Source organism: Haematobia irritans, chromosome 2 (assembly GCF_050003625.1).
Source record: "Haematobia irritans isolate KBUSLIRL chromosome 2, ASM5000362v1, whole genome shotgun sequence".
NCBI classification, from domain to species: Eukaryota; Metazoa; Arthropoda; class Insecta; order Diptera; family Muscidae; genus Haematobia; species Haematobia irritans.
This window is the reverse complement of record NC_134398.1, coordinates 212,212,620-212,229,642: the sequence shown is the minus strand read 5'-3', so window position 1 is coordinate 212,229,642 and position 17,023 is coordinate 212,212,620. Positions and strand designations below refer to the sequence as shown.

General features: G+C 31.1%; 1 protein-coding gene across 1 annotated transcript in view; it reads right to left on the bottom strand.

The window, feature by feature from the left end:
- Window positions 1–17,023, bottom strand: part of CadN (neural cadherin) — a 470,814-nt gene that overhangs the window by 217,535 nt on the left and 236,256 nt on the right.

Sequence of the window (17,023 nt, the reverse complement as noted above, 5' to 3'; positions counted from 1 at the left end):
TTTTTAGGAAAAGAAGAATTATTAAAGATTTTTTTAAGATTAGTCCCTTGTTTTATTTTGCTCCTTGAAATATGCTTCACTTAATTTTTAATAAGCAATGTGTAAACACTCAAATTAATATGGATAGGTTTGATTGATTCGTTAGTTCTATGTGGGTTTAGTGAGACACAGAAAAAAGTATTTTTTGACTTCAATCAAGAAATTAATTGATAGAATTGAAAAATGAATAAATACAAGTGACTTTTATTTTAATTAAAATATTAGTTGCATCAATTAAATTTTTAATTGCTTATTTTTTTTTAAAGTTCAATTAAGGTTTCAAATGGAAAAACGGTTGTGATATTTTTTCTGTGGACTACCTACTTTCCGAAAGGCTGAAATATCATCAATATATTGACTTTGCTAAAGGCAAATACCTTCAAAGATCCGATGACTAAAGCCATGCCGCATAATATGCCATACCACCTTATATTCGGCTATGATCTTTATTGGCTATAAAACAATTGTCACTATGTCAGTCCTGTGAAGTATCAGACATCATTTCTTTTGCCTAAAACTATGCTGTATATTTTATTGTAGATTACTTAGGTTAGGTTAGGTTATGTGGCAGCCTGGTACAGGCTCACTTAGACTATTCAGTCCATTGTGTTACCACATTGGTGAACTTCTCTCTTATCACTGAGTGCTGCCCGATTCCATGTTAACAAGGGACCTCCTTTTTATAGCCGAGTCCGAACGGCGTTCTACATTGCAGTGAAACCACTTAGAGAAGTTTTGAAACCCTCAGAAATGTCACCAGCATTACTGAGTTGGGATAATCCACCGCTGAAATACTTTTTGGTGTTCGGTCGAAGCAGGAATCGAACCCACGACCTTGTGTATGCAAGGCGGGTATGCTAACCAGTGCACCACGGTGGCTCCCGTTTACTTAATTTACGTCTTGATTATTAAAGGAAAATATTTTTCATTCAAATATAATTTTTAATTAAAACAAACTTTCGCTTGAATGTTCTTTTTTGATAATAAAACGGTTTTAGACGAAAAATAAAAGAACAAAAAATAGTTCCTTTAAAAATGTCTAAATAGTAATTTTTTTATATAAGAATTCATTGACTTTTGTACATCTCTGGGACGGTTTAACACAACATTCGTTACTACATTACGCTCAAGAAATACAAATAGAAAATAGAACGTTTGAACGCTACGGTTTTATTTATTTATTTTTTTATATCAAGCCTAATATTGTCGTAGCTATGATGTGCAATTCTATAAGCATAATATTTAATTAACAAAATGTAGTCTGCCAAATTATATATTTTAATTAATATGCTGTAGAAAACAAAATAGTTTGCAGCCTTAACGTATGCTTCATTTGATCGCTTTTAATTATAGCAAATACAGAATCATAGACGTGTGGTGTGTATTTGAAAATATCCAACTGTAAAAACAATTCGGCTATAGAATGCAATACATTTATTTGTTTAAAGCCTAAAAGTATGCAATCATTGTAAAATATAAAAAATAAAAAAATAAGTTTTTAGTTTACTTAGGGATTCCTTTTTTTATTCTACCTTGTAGGCTATAAATCCTTTGCAAATACTTAAAACTTGGTTTGGAAATTTAATTTTTAATATTTTCGTATTTACTATATTATTGAAAACCCCCTTTCTTCTTCACTTTATTTCCTATATTGAAGAAAATATAAGTGCCACGTTTTTGTAACTCAAACATATTATTGACCAGCTACTTCAGACAAATTCAAGGGCTTTTTTAATAAGTTTTGGTATGCAATGAAACAGTTAAGATGGAAATAATATATTAAGCTCTTCAATTTGATATAATATTAAAAAAAATCTCTTACGAAAAGTACTCTTCATTGTGTTATTATTCTCTTTAAAATATTTCCTATAATATCTAGTTTGCTCTTGAGAAATCAATTTCTTACTCAATAAGGCAAATGGTTTTGTATACGTCCCCAAAAAGCATTAAAATAAAAGTTTTCAAAGTTTCTGAAAACTTGATAAACTTAGATTCCATATAACGCTAGCCCTAAAAACTTTTTGGTTCCTATATAAAATTTTTTGTATTAAAGAATTTATCTTTATCTAAAATTTATCAAATAGCCTTGTTGGGGATAATATCTACAGCTTTTATCATAAAGCTTTAAGCTAAATGTATAAAATAAACTGTTATGACAATACATTGTTATATAAGAGAAAACTCTTGGAGTGGGAAAACTGTTACATGCTACAATTAGCCCTTGCCTGGGATAGTACCTACAGCTTTTACCAAAAAGCTTTCAGCAAAATTTATAAGAAATATTTAATTGTGCTATTCACTGTTATACAGAATAAAGCTCTTATAATGAAGAAACTGTTATAAGCATGCATTAACATAAATATATAAAATATTAGAATGACTTTGAATATACAAACTAAAACTCTTAGAATGGGGAATCTGTTATATGTACCTTTTATTCCCTGTCAGGGATATTACCTACAGTTTTTAGTATATTCAAGCTAAATGTATAACAAATATAAAATTGTTATATTAATATATTGTTATACAAAATAGAATTTTTGAGTAATAATTTATATATTTCTTAGCAGCTATAAAATCGTATAAAAGAATAAAAACACACGAAGGAAACTACCTAAGAAAATCTCAAAACAAAATCTTAATACAACTATATTTTGTATACCATCTTACAGAACATACTTTTAGGGATTGACAATTAGAATTCATATATTTGTTTTAATAAGGGATAATATATACAGCTTTTATCATAAAGCTTCAAGCTAAATATATAAAATATATTAAAGTGTTATATCAATACATTGTTATATATAAGAGAAAACTCTTAGAATAGGGAAACTGTTATATGAATCTTTAGTTGCTTTACCTTTACATAGGCAACATTTCCTTTGTTGGTCGTTGCAAAGTGGTTAAGGACAAAAATATGGTTCGTGACTTGACTATGCGTATTCATGACAAAAACCTTGCAGCGAAAAGTTTAATGAAGGAACAACTATGGCAATTTATGACAGTCTACTATTGATAACACCATTTTAGAGTTTGAACTTCTTTGCATACTTTTAAACACTTCATAGAAACATTTGCATACTTTCAGGCAAAAACCTGGGTATGGAATTTTTATAACAGTTTTGTTAGATTTTGAAACATTCTTGTCAAAGTATACATAGGGGTATTTAAAATGTACTCTTCTCTTCTAAAGAAGGCGGTAAATAATGCTAATGCGAATTTTCTTGTGAAGTTTTTATATTTTTTATATTCATCATCATATTAGTTATTAACCATAAAATCTGAAATCTTAACTAGAGGTCGGCATAATTATAGGGAAATCAGCCCAACGATTTACCAGAAAAAAATTAAAAATTTTTAAATGACTTTTTAAACTGTTAAGCTCTTCTTAGAAATATTTGCATACTTTCAGGCATACACACATACACTTCTGAAAGTATGGAATAACTTTGTTCACTTGTTAAAGCTTTTGAAAAATGCTAGCCAAAGTGATATATGAGTATTTACAAAATTGATTTAGGTGAGTCTCTAAAAACAAACCACAATATTTCAAAAAATCCAAATAAAATAGGCAAGTCATAATAATTTTTGGTATCATGGTAGGTGATGTATCGAAAGCCTTTTTGAAGAAAATTTTTATGAAACAAAATCAGTTTAGTTGAAGTCCTAAATATAGTTCGGTATAATTATAGGACACTGAGTCAAACGATTGGCCAGAAAAAATTAGAAAATTTATTATCCCTTTTAATAAAATTTATAAATTTTGAAATAATTGCATACATTTAGTAGGAGGTATATCAAAAGCGTTTTTGAAGAAAATTTTTATGAAACAAAATCTTTTTAGTTGAAGTCTCAACTATAATCCAGTATAATTATAGGAAACTGAGTCAAACGAGTGGCCAGAAAAAATTACAAAATTTATAATCCCTTTTAATAAAATTTATAAATTTTGAAATAATTGCATAGTTTTAGTAGGTGGTATATCAAAAGCGTTTTTGAAGAAAATTTTTATGAAACAAAATCAGTTTAGTTGAAGTCTCAACTATAGTCCGGTATAATTATAGGAGACTGAGTCAAACGATTGGCCAGAAGAAATTAGAAAATTTCTAATCACTTTTAATAAAATTTATGAATTTTGAAATAATTGCATACGTTTAGGGAAAACCATGTACTTCTAAAGATATGGAATTTTTATATATTTAAAAATTTTTTAATAAAATAGAGAAGCCATAATAATGGGTATGGGTATAATAATGGGAAATTGAACCAGTTGATATACAAGAACAAAAAGGTAGAGAGCTTGCGAAAGCCTATTCAAGTTTTTGGGTTGTTGTGTCGGCATAATTATAGGAAAGGAAGTCGAACTATTTACCAGAAATTTTTTTTCTAAAGCAATCGAATACCTTTTCGAAAGCTTTAATTATAAAAAAAAACTTATTACGAATAACCAAAGCTAATATTTAGAAAATATTTTCTCTTTTCTATAAAACAGAAGAAATTAGAAAATTTCTAATCACTTTTAATAAAATTTATGAATTTTGAAATAATTGCATAATTTTAGGGAAAACCATGTACTTCTAAAGATATGGAATTTTTATATATTTGAAAAACTCTTAATAAAATATAGAAACCATAATAATGGATATCAACTACAGTCTGGCATAATTATTGGAAAACGAACCAATCGATATACAAGAACAAAAAGGTATAGAGCTTGCGAAAGCCTATTCAAGTCTTTGGCTTGTTGTGCCGGCATGATTATAAGAAACTAAGTCGAACGATTTACCAGAAAATCGAATACTTTTTCGAAAGCTTTAATTATAAAAAAACTTATTACGAATAATCAAAGCTAATATTTAGAAAAATATCTATAAAACTTAGCTGTAGACAAAAGTTGCCACACAGAAAAGCTCATCATGTATTGTAATTAAAGTGTACTAAGAGCCAGAGTTCCTTAAAGCTTTTTGGTTAACAGCAATAAGCTAAATGTAGTAAAAGCTTCATTTTATCGTAATTCAAATGTACTAACAGACAAAGTTTTTTTTTTTTTTAGTTTTTCAAATCCTTATGGTTAACATCAATGAACTAATTGTACTAAACTCTTTATTTTATACCATCATTGGGAGAGTTTCTATGTTTTGTAAACAGAAATGTTAAAAGGAATTATGTTGCGTTATTCTCTGGTTAATATTGTAAATATTTCTATAAATTTAAAGGTAATAAGTTATTTTCAGACATATGAAATTTTTAATTAACAACTGGATTCAAGAATCAATAATTTTTATCCGCTTAGGCTTTTTTAACTAAAATTAGAGATAATTGCCTTAAAAAAAACAATTTCGTATCCAGTTTTAAACAATTCATAAAAATACTGCATAATAAAAATAAAATCTTATATGATGTGAATACTGAACTATAAATAAATATAAAACAGTGGATTATTTTGCATGTAAATCCCAGCAAAAAAAGCGTCGCCAAAAAAGTAATGAAAATGTTCTTTTTGGATCCAGAAGTGGTGCAAAATTGACGCAGAAGCGATGAATTTAACATGGGCTTGTCATAGGACGGAAGTCCTCCATTTCAACAGTCGTTGTACTGAATTTGCATCACTTCTTTAGGTGTGATCCGAATTCAATGTTTTGGATGTAAATTAAAAAATTCTGTGATATTTTCCCAAATAAATAATTTTTATAATTTTTTATAATTTTTAATGGAATCTAACGCTTGTCGCACTGAAAAAAAAGCATGCCCGGTTCCAAAGATTTTGTCTTTACTTTAAAAATTTTGGTATTGATTCCGAGCCAAAGAAGCGGAGAATACAAGTAAGGATACTTTTAAGACACAATTCTCTTTTAAATTTGGGTTTTGTGTACTTGCTTCTAGGAAGCAAATTTTAATTTTTCGCTTTTTCAGCTTTTTTCCTTTTAATGCTATCAAAGCCTTTTAAAAACAAGTTAACGACAACTTTTTTTCCAAATTAAGACTCGACTTCCAGTTGAAATTATGCTATGTTTCAAGTAAAAAACGTCTTTAAAATAAAGTGTTGAAAAACATGTCCTATATTTGAACGATTTTTTGCTTTGTAGTCAAGATGCAAAAAGACAACAAATTTAAAGACAATTTCATTAATTTTAAAGATTTTTTCTGAATTATTAAAGTCAAGTTGACCTTAGTCCAAATATGTTTTCTTTCATGTTATGATATCCATTTTTAAGTGAAATCACTTAATTATAAGGACAATACTACTTCATTGAAAAGTTTATCGACTTTTGGACAAGGAAAAAAACCTTATATTAGAGAAATGTGTCTTCTATGCTAAGCAAATTTTGCATTCGTATTTTAAAGACATGAAATCTTTGTCCCCACGACAATATTTTTTTCAGTGCGGAAACGTTTGACCTCAAATATTTTCAAAAATTTACAATTCACAAAATTTAAATATTTTGTACCATTTTATGAATTCTTAAACTGTTTTTAACCTATTTGAAACAGAAAAAGTTAAAATTACCCATTAAAAGTATGAAAAAGCCACGTTATAAAAAATTGAATAAAAATAAAATCCTGCGTATTTAAAATAAAGAACATCATTAGGAGTGCATCTTCTGGAAGTGCTTTTAAAAGTGTGCTTTTGGAAGAACTTCCAATTTTTTGCTGGGATCTTAAATAAATTATATTGAAAAATAAAAAAATCCATATTGAATAAAATTTAAAATATCCCTGTAAACTTTAATATGTCTCTTTTCAATAGTATTTCAAAAATTAATTTAAGCAAAATAAGCTTGTTGTTTATTTTTAAGTCATTCCTGAAAAATACATATCAATATATTTGTTGTTCGCATTTCGCCTAGTGATATGCAATACTATACACTAGATATGTAAATGATAACAGATTTGCAATTTCATCATAATATACCGAGGCAATGTTTCAATTAAGCAACTAATCAAAAAACAACAACGTAGAAAAAACTATTGTTAATTTTTATTTCGCTGGATAGTAGCAAAAAAAACGAAAATTGGAAATAGAACCAATATTCATTAAATATTGTAATAAAATGTAATGGACTTAAATTCCACAGAGACAGATTTAATTTCAATTATGTTATGCAAATTAATTAAATTTATTAAAAAAAAAAATTAACACAATTAAAGGGTGATTCTTTTGAGGTTAGGATTTTCATGCATTAGTATTTGACAGATCACGTGGGATTTCAGACATGGTGTCAAAGAGAAAGATGCTCAGTATGCTTTGACATTTCATCATGAATAGACTTACGATCTGCCACAACGTCGAATTTTCAGTGAATGGGCCCTAGAAAAGTTGGCAGAAAATCCGCTTTTTTATCGACAAATTTTGTTCAGCGATGAGGCTCATTTCTGGTTGAATGGCTACGTAAATAAGCAAAATTGCCGCATTTGGAGTGAAGAGCAACCAGAAGCCGTTCAAGAACTGCCCATGCATCCCGAAAAATGCACTGTTTGGTGTGGTTTGTACGCTGGTGGAATCATTGGACCGTATTTTTTCAAAGATGCTGTTGGACGCAACGTTACGGTGAATGGCGATCGCTATCGTTCGATGCTAACAAACGTTTTGTTGCCAAAAATGGAAGAACTGAACTTGGTTGACATGTGGTTTCAACAAGATGGCGCTACATGCCACACAGCTCGCGATTCTATGGCCATTTTGAGGGAAAACTTCGGAGAACAATTCATCTCAAGAAATGGACCGGTAAGTTGGCCACCAAGATCATGCGATTTGACGCCTTTAGACTATTTTTTGTGGGGCTACGTCAAGTCTAAAGTCTACAGAAATAAGCCAGCAACTATTCCAGCTTTGGAAGACAACATTTCCGAAGAAATTCGGGCTATTCCGGCCGAAATGCTCGAAAAAGTTGCCCAAAATTGGACTTTCCGAATGGACCACCTAAGACGCAGCCGCGGTCAACATTTAAATGAAATTATCTTCAAAAAGTAAATGTCATGGACCAATCTAACGTTTCAAATAAAGAACCGATGAGATTTTGCAAATTTTATGCGTTTTTTTTTTTTAAAAAGTTATCAAGCTCTTAACAAATCACCCTTTATATGAGCGATATTTTATGAGATAAGTAAATGCCTGGAGATTTTATTAACTAAATTTTTAATTGATATAATGAAACATAATCATGAGCCAATTTAGAGAATATATGTTAATAAATGAAGATTTTATCACAATATATACACTTAAAAACAAGTTTACTTGGATCCAAAGATTTTGACCTTCGCTTAAGAATTTTGGTATTGATTCCGAGCCAAAGATGCGCCTTCTTTAATATAAAGAAATTTTTAGCGACCTCTCTGACTTTAAATCTAGGAGCAATAAAATTAAAATTAGGATACCAATCTCATTTATCAAATATTCATTCTCTTTTCGCGGTTTATTCAAAAAGGTACTCACCTACAAACAAATGCTAGTTTAAAAATCTAAATTATAATGGTAAAAAATGTTTTCTTAATTCCAAAAAGCACTTTAAACCAAAGATGCTAAATCCTCAAACTAAGTCTTAGCCTATATTTGAAGCGTTTTTTATTTTAAATCTAAAGTTTCAATATTTCACTTAATTTAAGAGCAATTTCTTTAAATCAAAAAAGGTGTATTCTTTACTTTACTTTAAGGAAAATTAACCTTAGTTCAAAGACAAAGGCATAGACTATAAAAGTTTATTTTAATTAAAATTTCATTATTTTAAAGAAATTTGTCCTTAATATGTTGTAAATTTCGCATCTTAAAATTTAGGTTGCGTAATCTTTAATATCACGTAAATATTTTTTTTTCAGTGTATGTATGTAAGACATAAGTAGAATTAATATTCGAATTTTTTGCTTTTATTTTTTCTTTTTATAATGAATTTATAGTTTATTTTCAAAGTTTGTTAATAAAATCGATTAATAGTTTCTTAAAATAATCACAAGATTAAGTTAAAAAGATATTTATGGAATAATTACATTTACAATTAAATTATAAATGTAATTATAAGCTTAGACTGTTAGGGTCTCAAGCTTTAAAAAGATTTTAATATTGCACCGTGGTGCAATGGTTAGCATGCCCGCCTTGCATAAACAAGGTCGTGGGTTCGATTCCTGCTTCGATCGAACACCAAAAAGTTTTTCAGCGCACCTCAGTAATGATGGTGACATTTCTAAGAGTTTCAAAGCTCCTCTAAGTGGTTTCACTGCAATGTGGAACGCCGTTTGGACTCGGCTTTAAGAAGGCATCACTCAGTGATAAGAGAGAAGTTCACCAATGGTATCACAATGGACTGAATAGTCTAAGTGAGCCTGATACATCGGTCTGCCACCTAACCTAACCTAATATTGCATACGCTTAAGGGATTTAGAGGTAGAACAGAAAAAAAACTAACGTTGCATACTTTTAGGAGTCTAGAAAATTTTCTAAAGAAAAATACCCTTTGTCAGACATTTTTTTTGTTTGTTGTCTAGTCACACTCCAAGTTTTAAATTTCCATTTAAAATATTTTTTATTTAATTATACCCTGCGCCACACTGTGGAACAGGGTATTATAAGTTATTGCATATGTTTGTAACACCCAGAAGGAGACGAGATAGACACATGGTGTCTTTGGCAATAATGCTCAGGGTGGGTCCCTGAGTCGATATAACCATGTCCGTCTGTCCGTCAGTCCGTCCGTCAGTCCGTCCGTCCATCCGTCTGTCTGTGAACACATTTTTGGGATCAAAGTCTAGGTCGCAATTTAAGTCCAATCGCCTTCAAATTTGGCACATGTTCCTAATTTGGGTCAGGAATTGGGTCCTATTGATTTTGGAAGAAATCGGTTCAGATTTAAATATAGCTTCCATATATATCTTTTGCCCCATATGCACTAATATGGACCCAGCAACCTAAGTTTCATACCGATTTGCTTGAAATTTTGTACAAACATAACATTTAGTTGTATAGTCAAGTGTGCAAAATTTGATTGAAATCGGTTCAGATTTAGATATAGCTCCCATATATATCTTTTGCCCGATAAGGACTAATATGATTCTAATAGTCAGAGTTTTGGTCCAATTTGTTTGAAATTTTGCACAGGGAGTAGATTTAGCATTGTAACTATGCATGCCGAATTTGGTTGAAATCGGTTCAGATTTGGATATATCTCCCATATATAGCTTTCGCCCGACTTACACTCATATGACCACAGAGGCAAATTTTTAACTCCGATTTAGTTGAAATTTTGCACAGGGAGTAGAATTAGCATTGTAGCTATGCGTGCCAAATTTGGTTGAAATCGGTTCAGGTTTAGATATAGCTCCCATATATATGTTTTTCTGATTTCGACAAAAATGGCCAAAATACCAACATTTTCCTTGTTAAATCGCCACTGCTTAGTCGAAAAGTTGTAAAAATGACTCTAATTTTCCTAAACTTCTAATACACATATATTGAGCGATAAATCATAAATAAACTTTTGCGAAGTTTCCTTAAAATTGCTTCAGATTTAAATGTTTCCCATACACAATAAGCATACAAAATAAATAGAAATAAAATGTTAATATTGTTTGATTTTATTCTTAGTTAGTGAAATTCATATTTATTGCCTAATTTATAAACCAAGTGTATAGATTTTATAGAAGTCTAGCAAATTTTGCCCAGATCAGAAAATGTGGATCTACAAGGTGGTGCAGGGTATAAGCTAGTCGGTCCCGCCCGACTTTAGACTTTCCTTACTTGTTAATGAATTGGCTTCGAAATTTGTAATATAGAAGAAGATGTACAAAGAATATTGTAAAATTAAATCGGTGATTGTTATTGCATACAGTGTTAATAAATAAATGAAAGTCATCACTGGAGCATATAAGCCCAAATATTATTAAGGGTTTTGATTCTTTGAAGCTTTATTAGTGAAACCATTTTATTATTATTATTTTTTTTTTTTTTTTTTGGAATTTGAATTTTTGCCTTTATTTTTTTTATTACAATTTTATAGTCCATTTTTAGAGTTTGTTATAAAAATCTATTAAAAGTTTCTTGAAATAATAAAAAAAATTAAATCAATAAAATTCTAATATTGCATACCCTGAAGGGATTTAGGGTAAGTACGCATACTTTTAGGCGTTTTGAAAATTTTCTAAATAAAAGTTAGAATTTCTTTTGTTGGATATTTTTTTTTTTGTTTTCTTGTCGACTTCAAATATGTAATTTCGAAAGGCTCGAATATATACAACCAAAATTGTAAAATCAAATCATTGGTTGCTACAGATTTTTCATAAGTACTTTATTTTAAAGACGTTTTTTACTTGAAACATACCATAATTGCTACTGGAAGTCGAGTCTTAATTTGGAAAATAAAGTTGTCGTTAACTCTTTTGTAAAGGACTTTAATGGCATATGAAGAAAAAAAAGGCGAAAAAAAAACGAAAAATTAAAATTTGCTTCCTAGAAGCAAGTATACAATACCCAAATTTAGAAGATAATTGTGTCTTAAAAGTATCCCTACTTGTATTATACGCTTCTTTGGCTAGGAATCAATACCAACAATTTTAAAGTAAAGACAAAATCTTTGGAACCGGGCATGCTTTTTTCCAGTGTACCTATACTTAATAATAATATATAAAATAAAAATATATTTCATGATTTAAAACTTATTATTACTATTTTGTTGTGCGATTATATATCTTCATGTCAACATACATTGCATAAATCATAGCCCATTATGTTTGACTTTATCATCTATTTCAGATATTTATGTAATCGTAAAAAGCATATATAAATATAAATTTTAATAATATGTCAGTAACACAAAATCTATATTAAATACTACTACAACGCCTTTTTAGTAAGCAATCAATCATATGAGGGCATTCTGTTCGATATATATGTATGATAAACTTTAATAAAGACGATTCATTCACATAATGCTAACAATGAATACAGTATGAAAATATATTCTTTCATTTATTTATAAACAATAATTTATGTGAGCCTTAGAGTATGCTTTATATTAAAATATATTTAATATAATTGCATACATTTATATGAGCTGACCTATTCTAACTATGAAATCATACTTTTCGTAAAATCTACCTGCCTAAAAGTATGCAAGTATTTTAATTTAATGCGGTAAATAAGGCTACAGATGCATAAGGACCATTAGCAATGATTGCTAATAGAAAAAAAAATTGACAAAAAACATAAACCCAAATTTAAATATATCCTATTTGGGTACTAATCAAAAATATTTTTTCCAAGTAAAAAAATATGTTTGTGCCACGAACTAATAAATAAATAAAATTCCGTAATAATTTCTTTAGCCATCTTTGCCCTAAATTTCCCTTCAAAATTGTTTTTCTTTTCCGTAATTGATTTATTAAATTTATGCATGTATTTTTCATTCATAAATCATAAGAATTTGCAAATGAAAGCAAAATCTCTCTAAACGCCTTCTGTTTACTTTTGTCATGCTGTAAAATTTATCTGTAAAAAAAAACAAAAGTAGTTTTGCTTTGGGCTATAAAAATAGCAAAGGTAAAAGGGGAAGACATTTTCTAAATATTTATTATCTCAAAAATGTTTTCGATTTATAATTTCACACACCAGTTGTAAAATTACTTCCTTACACCATCCGAAAACAATGGAATGTGTTAACATAATTTATAAAGGCGTTTTTGTGTTCTTGTCACAAACATTCCGAAAGGAAAGGTAATTTGATTATATTTTTTGCAAAATCATAATAGAAGAAGAAAGGATTTTATGTTTTTTTTCTCTTTTGCAGCTACTGGAAACTATATAAATGTTTATATGGAAGAAAATTTTTTAGGGGCGTTACCTTAGAGAAAATTTTTAACTTAAAGATAGGCAATGTTTGTGACAGCAGTAGAACCACCTTAAAGTAGGCAATGAGAAGTTAAATTTGTAATTCTCAGTTTTTGGGATTATTATTGTCCATTAAATTGATTGTTCTTCTGAGGTATTTAAACTGTAAACATTTTTATAAAATGCATCATGCGAATTATGATCAGCCACAGTGAATTGAAATTTTGGGTCAAACATTTGTGTATACCGGTCTTGGAGCCAATTCAAACGATTTTTTTGCGAATAAAAGCAGTTGGAACCGACGGGCAGAGCTTGAAAATATCAGCATTTTATTTAAACTGGAGCTTGGATTATTTGGATTAGAAGTTTCATAAAAATTAACGGGTTTTGGTTGTTCGTTTACCACATAACTATTTCGGTTATAACAAAAATTTCAAGCATTTAGGCGGACGGAACCATGGTGCTAGATCGACTCAGCTACTTGTTATACCCTCCACCATAGAATGGGGGGTATATTAATTGGCACAAGTAGTTGTTATTGATATAGGTCGGATGGTATTGCAAATGGGCCATATCGGTCCACTTTTACGTATAGCCCCTATATAAACGAACCCTCACATTTGGCTTGCGCAGCCCCTAAGAGAAGCAAATTTCATCCGATCCGGTTGAAATTAGGTACATGGTGTCAGCATATGATCTCTAACAACCATGCAAAAATTGGTTCACATCGGTCCATAATTATATATAGCCCCCATATAAACCGATCCCCAGATTTGGCTTGCGGAGCCTGAAAGAGAAACACATTTCATTCGATCCGTCTGAAATTTGGTACATGGTTTTGGTATACGGTCTCTAACAACCACGAAAAAATTGGTCCACATCGCTCCATAGTTATGTATAGCCCCCATATAAACCGATCCCCAGATTTGGCCTGCGGAGGCTCAAAGAGAAACAAATTTCATCCGATCCGGCTGAAATTTGGTGCATGATGTTGGTATATGGTCTCTAACATCCATGCAAAAATTTATCCACATAGGTTCATAATTATATATAGGCCCCATATAAACCGATCCCCAGATTTGGCCTGCGGAGGCTCAAAGAGAAACAAATTTCATCCGATCCGGCTGAAATTTGGTGCATGATGTTGGTATATGGTTTCTAACACCCATGCAAAAATTTATCCACATAGGTTCATAATTATATATAGGCCCCATATAAACCGATTCCCCGATTTGGCTTGCGGAGCCTCTAAGAGAAGCAAATTTCATTCGATCCGGCTGAAATTTGGTACATGGTTTTGGTATACGGTCTCTAACAACCACGAAAAAATTGGTCCACATCGCTCCATAATTATGTATAGCCCCCATATAAACCGATCGCCAGATTTGGCTTGCAGAGCCTCAAAGACAAGCAAATTTCATCCGATCCGGCTGAAATTTGGTACATAGAGTTGGTATAAGGTCTCTAACAACCAAGCGAAAATTGGTCCACATCGGTCAATAATTATATATAGCCCCCATATAAACCGATCCCCAGATTTGGCTTGCGTAGCCTCAAAGAGAAGCAAATTACATCCGATCCGGTTGAAATTTGGAACATGCTGTTAGTATATGATCTCTAATAATCATGCAAAAATTGGTCCACATTGGTCCATAATTATATATAGCCCCCATATAAACCGATCCCCAGATTTGGCTTGCGGAGCCTCAAAGAGAAGCATATTTCATCCGATCCGGTTGAAATTTGGTACATGGAGTTGGAATATGGTCTCTAACAACCAAGCGAAAATTGGTCCACATAGGTTCATAATTATATATAGCCCCCATATAAACCGATCCCGATTGGCTTGCGGAGCATCTAGGAGAAGCAAATTTCATCCGATCCGGTTGAAATTTGGAACATGCTGTAAGTATATGGTCTCTAACAACCATGCAAAAATTGGTCCACATCGGTCCATATTTATATATAGCCCCCATATAAACCGATCGCCAGATTTGGCTTGCGGAGCCTCAAAGACAAGCAAATTTCATCCGATCCAGCTGAAATTTGGTACATGGAGTTGTATTATGATCTCTAACAACCAAGCGAAAATTGGTCCACATCGGTCCATAATTATATATAGCCTCCATATAAACCGATCCCCAGATTTGGCTTGCGGAGCCTCTAGGAGAAGCAGATTTCATCCGATCCGGTTGAAATTTGGAACATGCTGTTAGTATATGTTCTCTAACAACCGTGCCAGAATTGGTCCATAACGGTCCATAATTATATATAGCCCCCATATAAACCGTTCTCCAGATTTGACCTCCGGAGCCTTTTGGAGGGGGAAAATTCATCGGATCCGGTTCAAATTTGGAACGTGGTGTTAGTATATGGCCGCTACAACCATACCAGAATTGGTCCATATCGGTCTATAGTTATATATAGCCGATCGCCAATCACACAAAAATTGGTCCATATCGGTTAATAATCATGGTTGCCACTCGAGCCAAAAATAATCTACCAAATTTTATTTCTATTGAAAATTTTGTCAAAATATTATTTCTATAGAAAATTTTGTTAAAATTGTATTTCTATAAAAAATTTTGTCAAAATTTTATTTCTATAGAAAATTTTGTTAAAATTTCATTTCTATAGAAAATTTTGTCAAAACTTTATTTCTATAGAAAATTTTGTGAAAATTTTATTTCTATAGAAAATTTTGTCAAACTGAATTATACACGTATGTAATCAGTCTTTTTTAATTTAATATATACCACGTATGGACTTACTTACAATTTAGAAGACGGTGTTCGGAGGTTTTAAGATACCTTGCCATCGGCAAACGTTACCGCAACGCAAGTTATTCGATTGTGGATGGCAGTGTTTAGAAGAAGTTTCTACGCAATCCATGGTAGAGGGTACATAAGCTTCGGCCTGGCCGAACTTACGGCCGTATATACTTGTTTTAAATGAAATCTCCTTTATAAACAAAAACTAAGGACTAGCTATTGTGATGAGCACTTTGTTACAAATCGATTTAATTATGCCTAGAAGGCCTTGTATTCTAGGTAATAAAATATTTGTGATGGGTACTTTGAGTACTCAGACGGACGGACATCTAGAACTAAAAGGACTCACATAATAAGGCTGAATAATGCTTTACGTATACAGTAGGGCTAAAATCTAATTATTCTGATTAGATTTTTTATACAAGCCAACGTCAATATTCATCGACCACAAGGCGGTATAATAAATTTGGGGCCCGTATTTTGCGTACACTGACGGACGGCCTTCCGAAGCTGAATAGACTCAGCAGATGATTCCGGTTTGAGCTTGGTATATACCCGAGGCATAGGAAAAATTGTTGTGCTTCGAATTTTTATATTAATCGATGTTATTATGCCCCACCCACCTAGCGGCTTAGCTTACAATAACTTTGCGACTGGTATCTTTGGTAATCGGACGGACGGACCCATGGAAATAGATGAAGCCAGCTGGTTATTACGGAAAGAGGGTTTTGCATACAGGGACTATATATTCTGGTAGAAGATTTATTTAAATCAATTATATTTAAGGGGATCTAGCAATGTCCGTTCTGCCCGGCGAAACTTTGAATTTTTTTATTCGCAAAAAAATTATTTAAATATGTAAAATTTCTAGAAATCCATCTTTAATCACATTCGTTGGTTGCCACATTTTCACCATACCTTCATTAAAATTCTATTGAGTTGATTATATAGTTTCTTGTACGGTTTAATAAAACTTTGTAAATATGCAAATAGAACTTACATATGTTGCCAGCAAAGATAGTTTTTGAATAAAGTTAAATTAGCACTTGTGCATACCTGAAAATAGAAAATGAAAGCAAATGTGAATTAGTAATGCATATGTGTGAAGAATTGGGTGTTAAACAAGAAATCTAATTAGGCAACATAAATCACCCGAAAAGAGAATTTTAGTAAGTCTTATGCAACCGCAACTATTTGAGTGGATTTTCAACTAAGCTTATCAGTCACAGAAATTAACATTGAGAGTATGAAGCAATGATTCATTATAGGCTATCCAAATGGAAGCAATAAAAAATACTCAGCTTACTGGATGAAATGAGGATAAAGAATTCTTGTTATCCTTTATTTTTCGATTCAGTTCTCATTTCCAAATTGTTGCATTCACAACATGCTGCCAGTC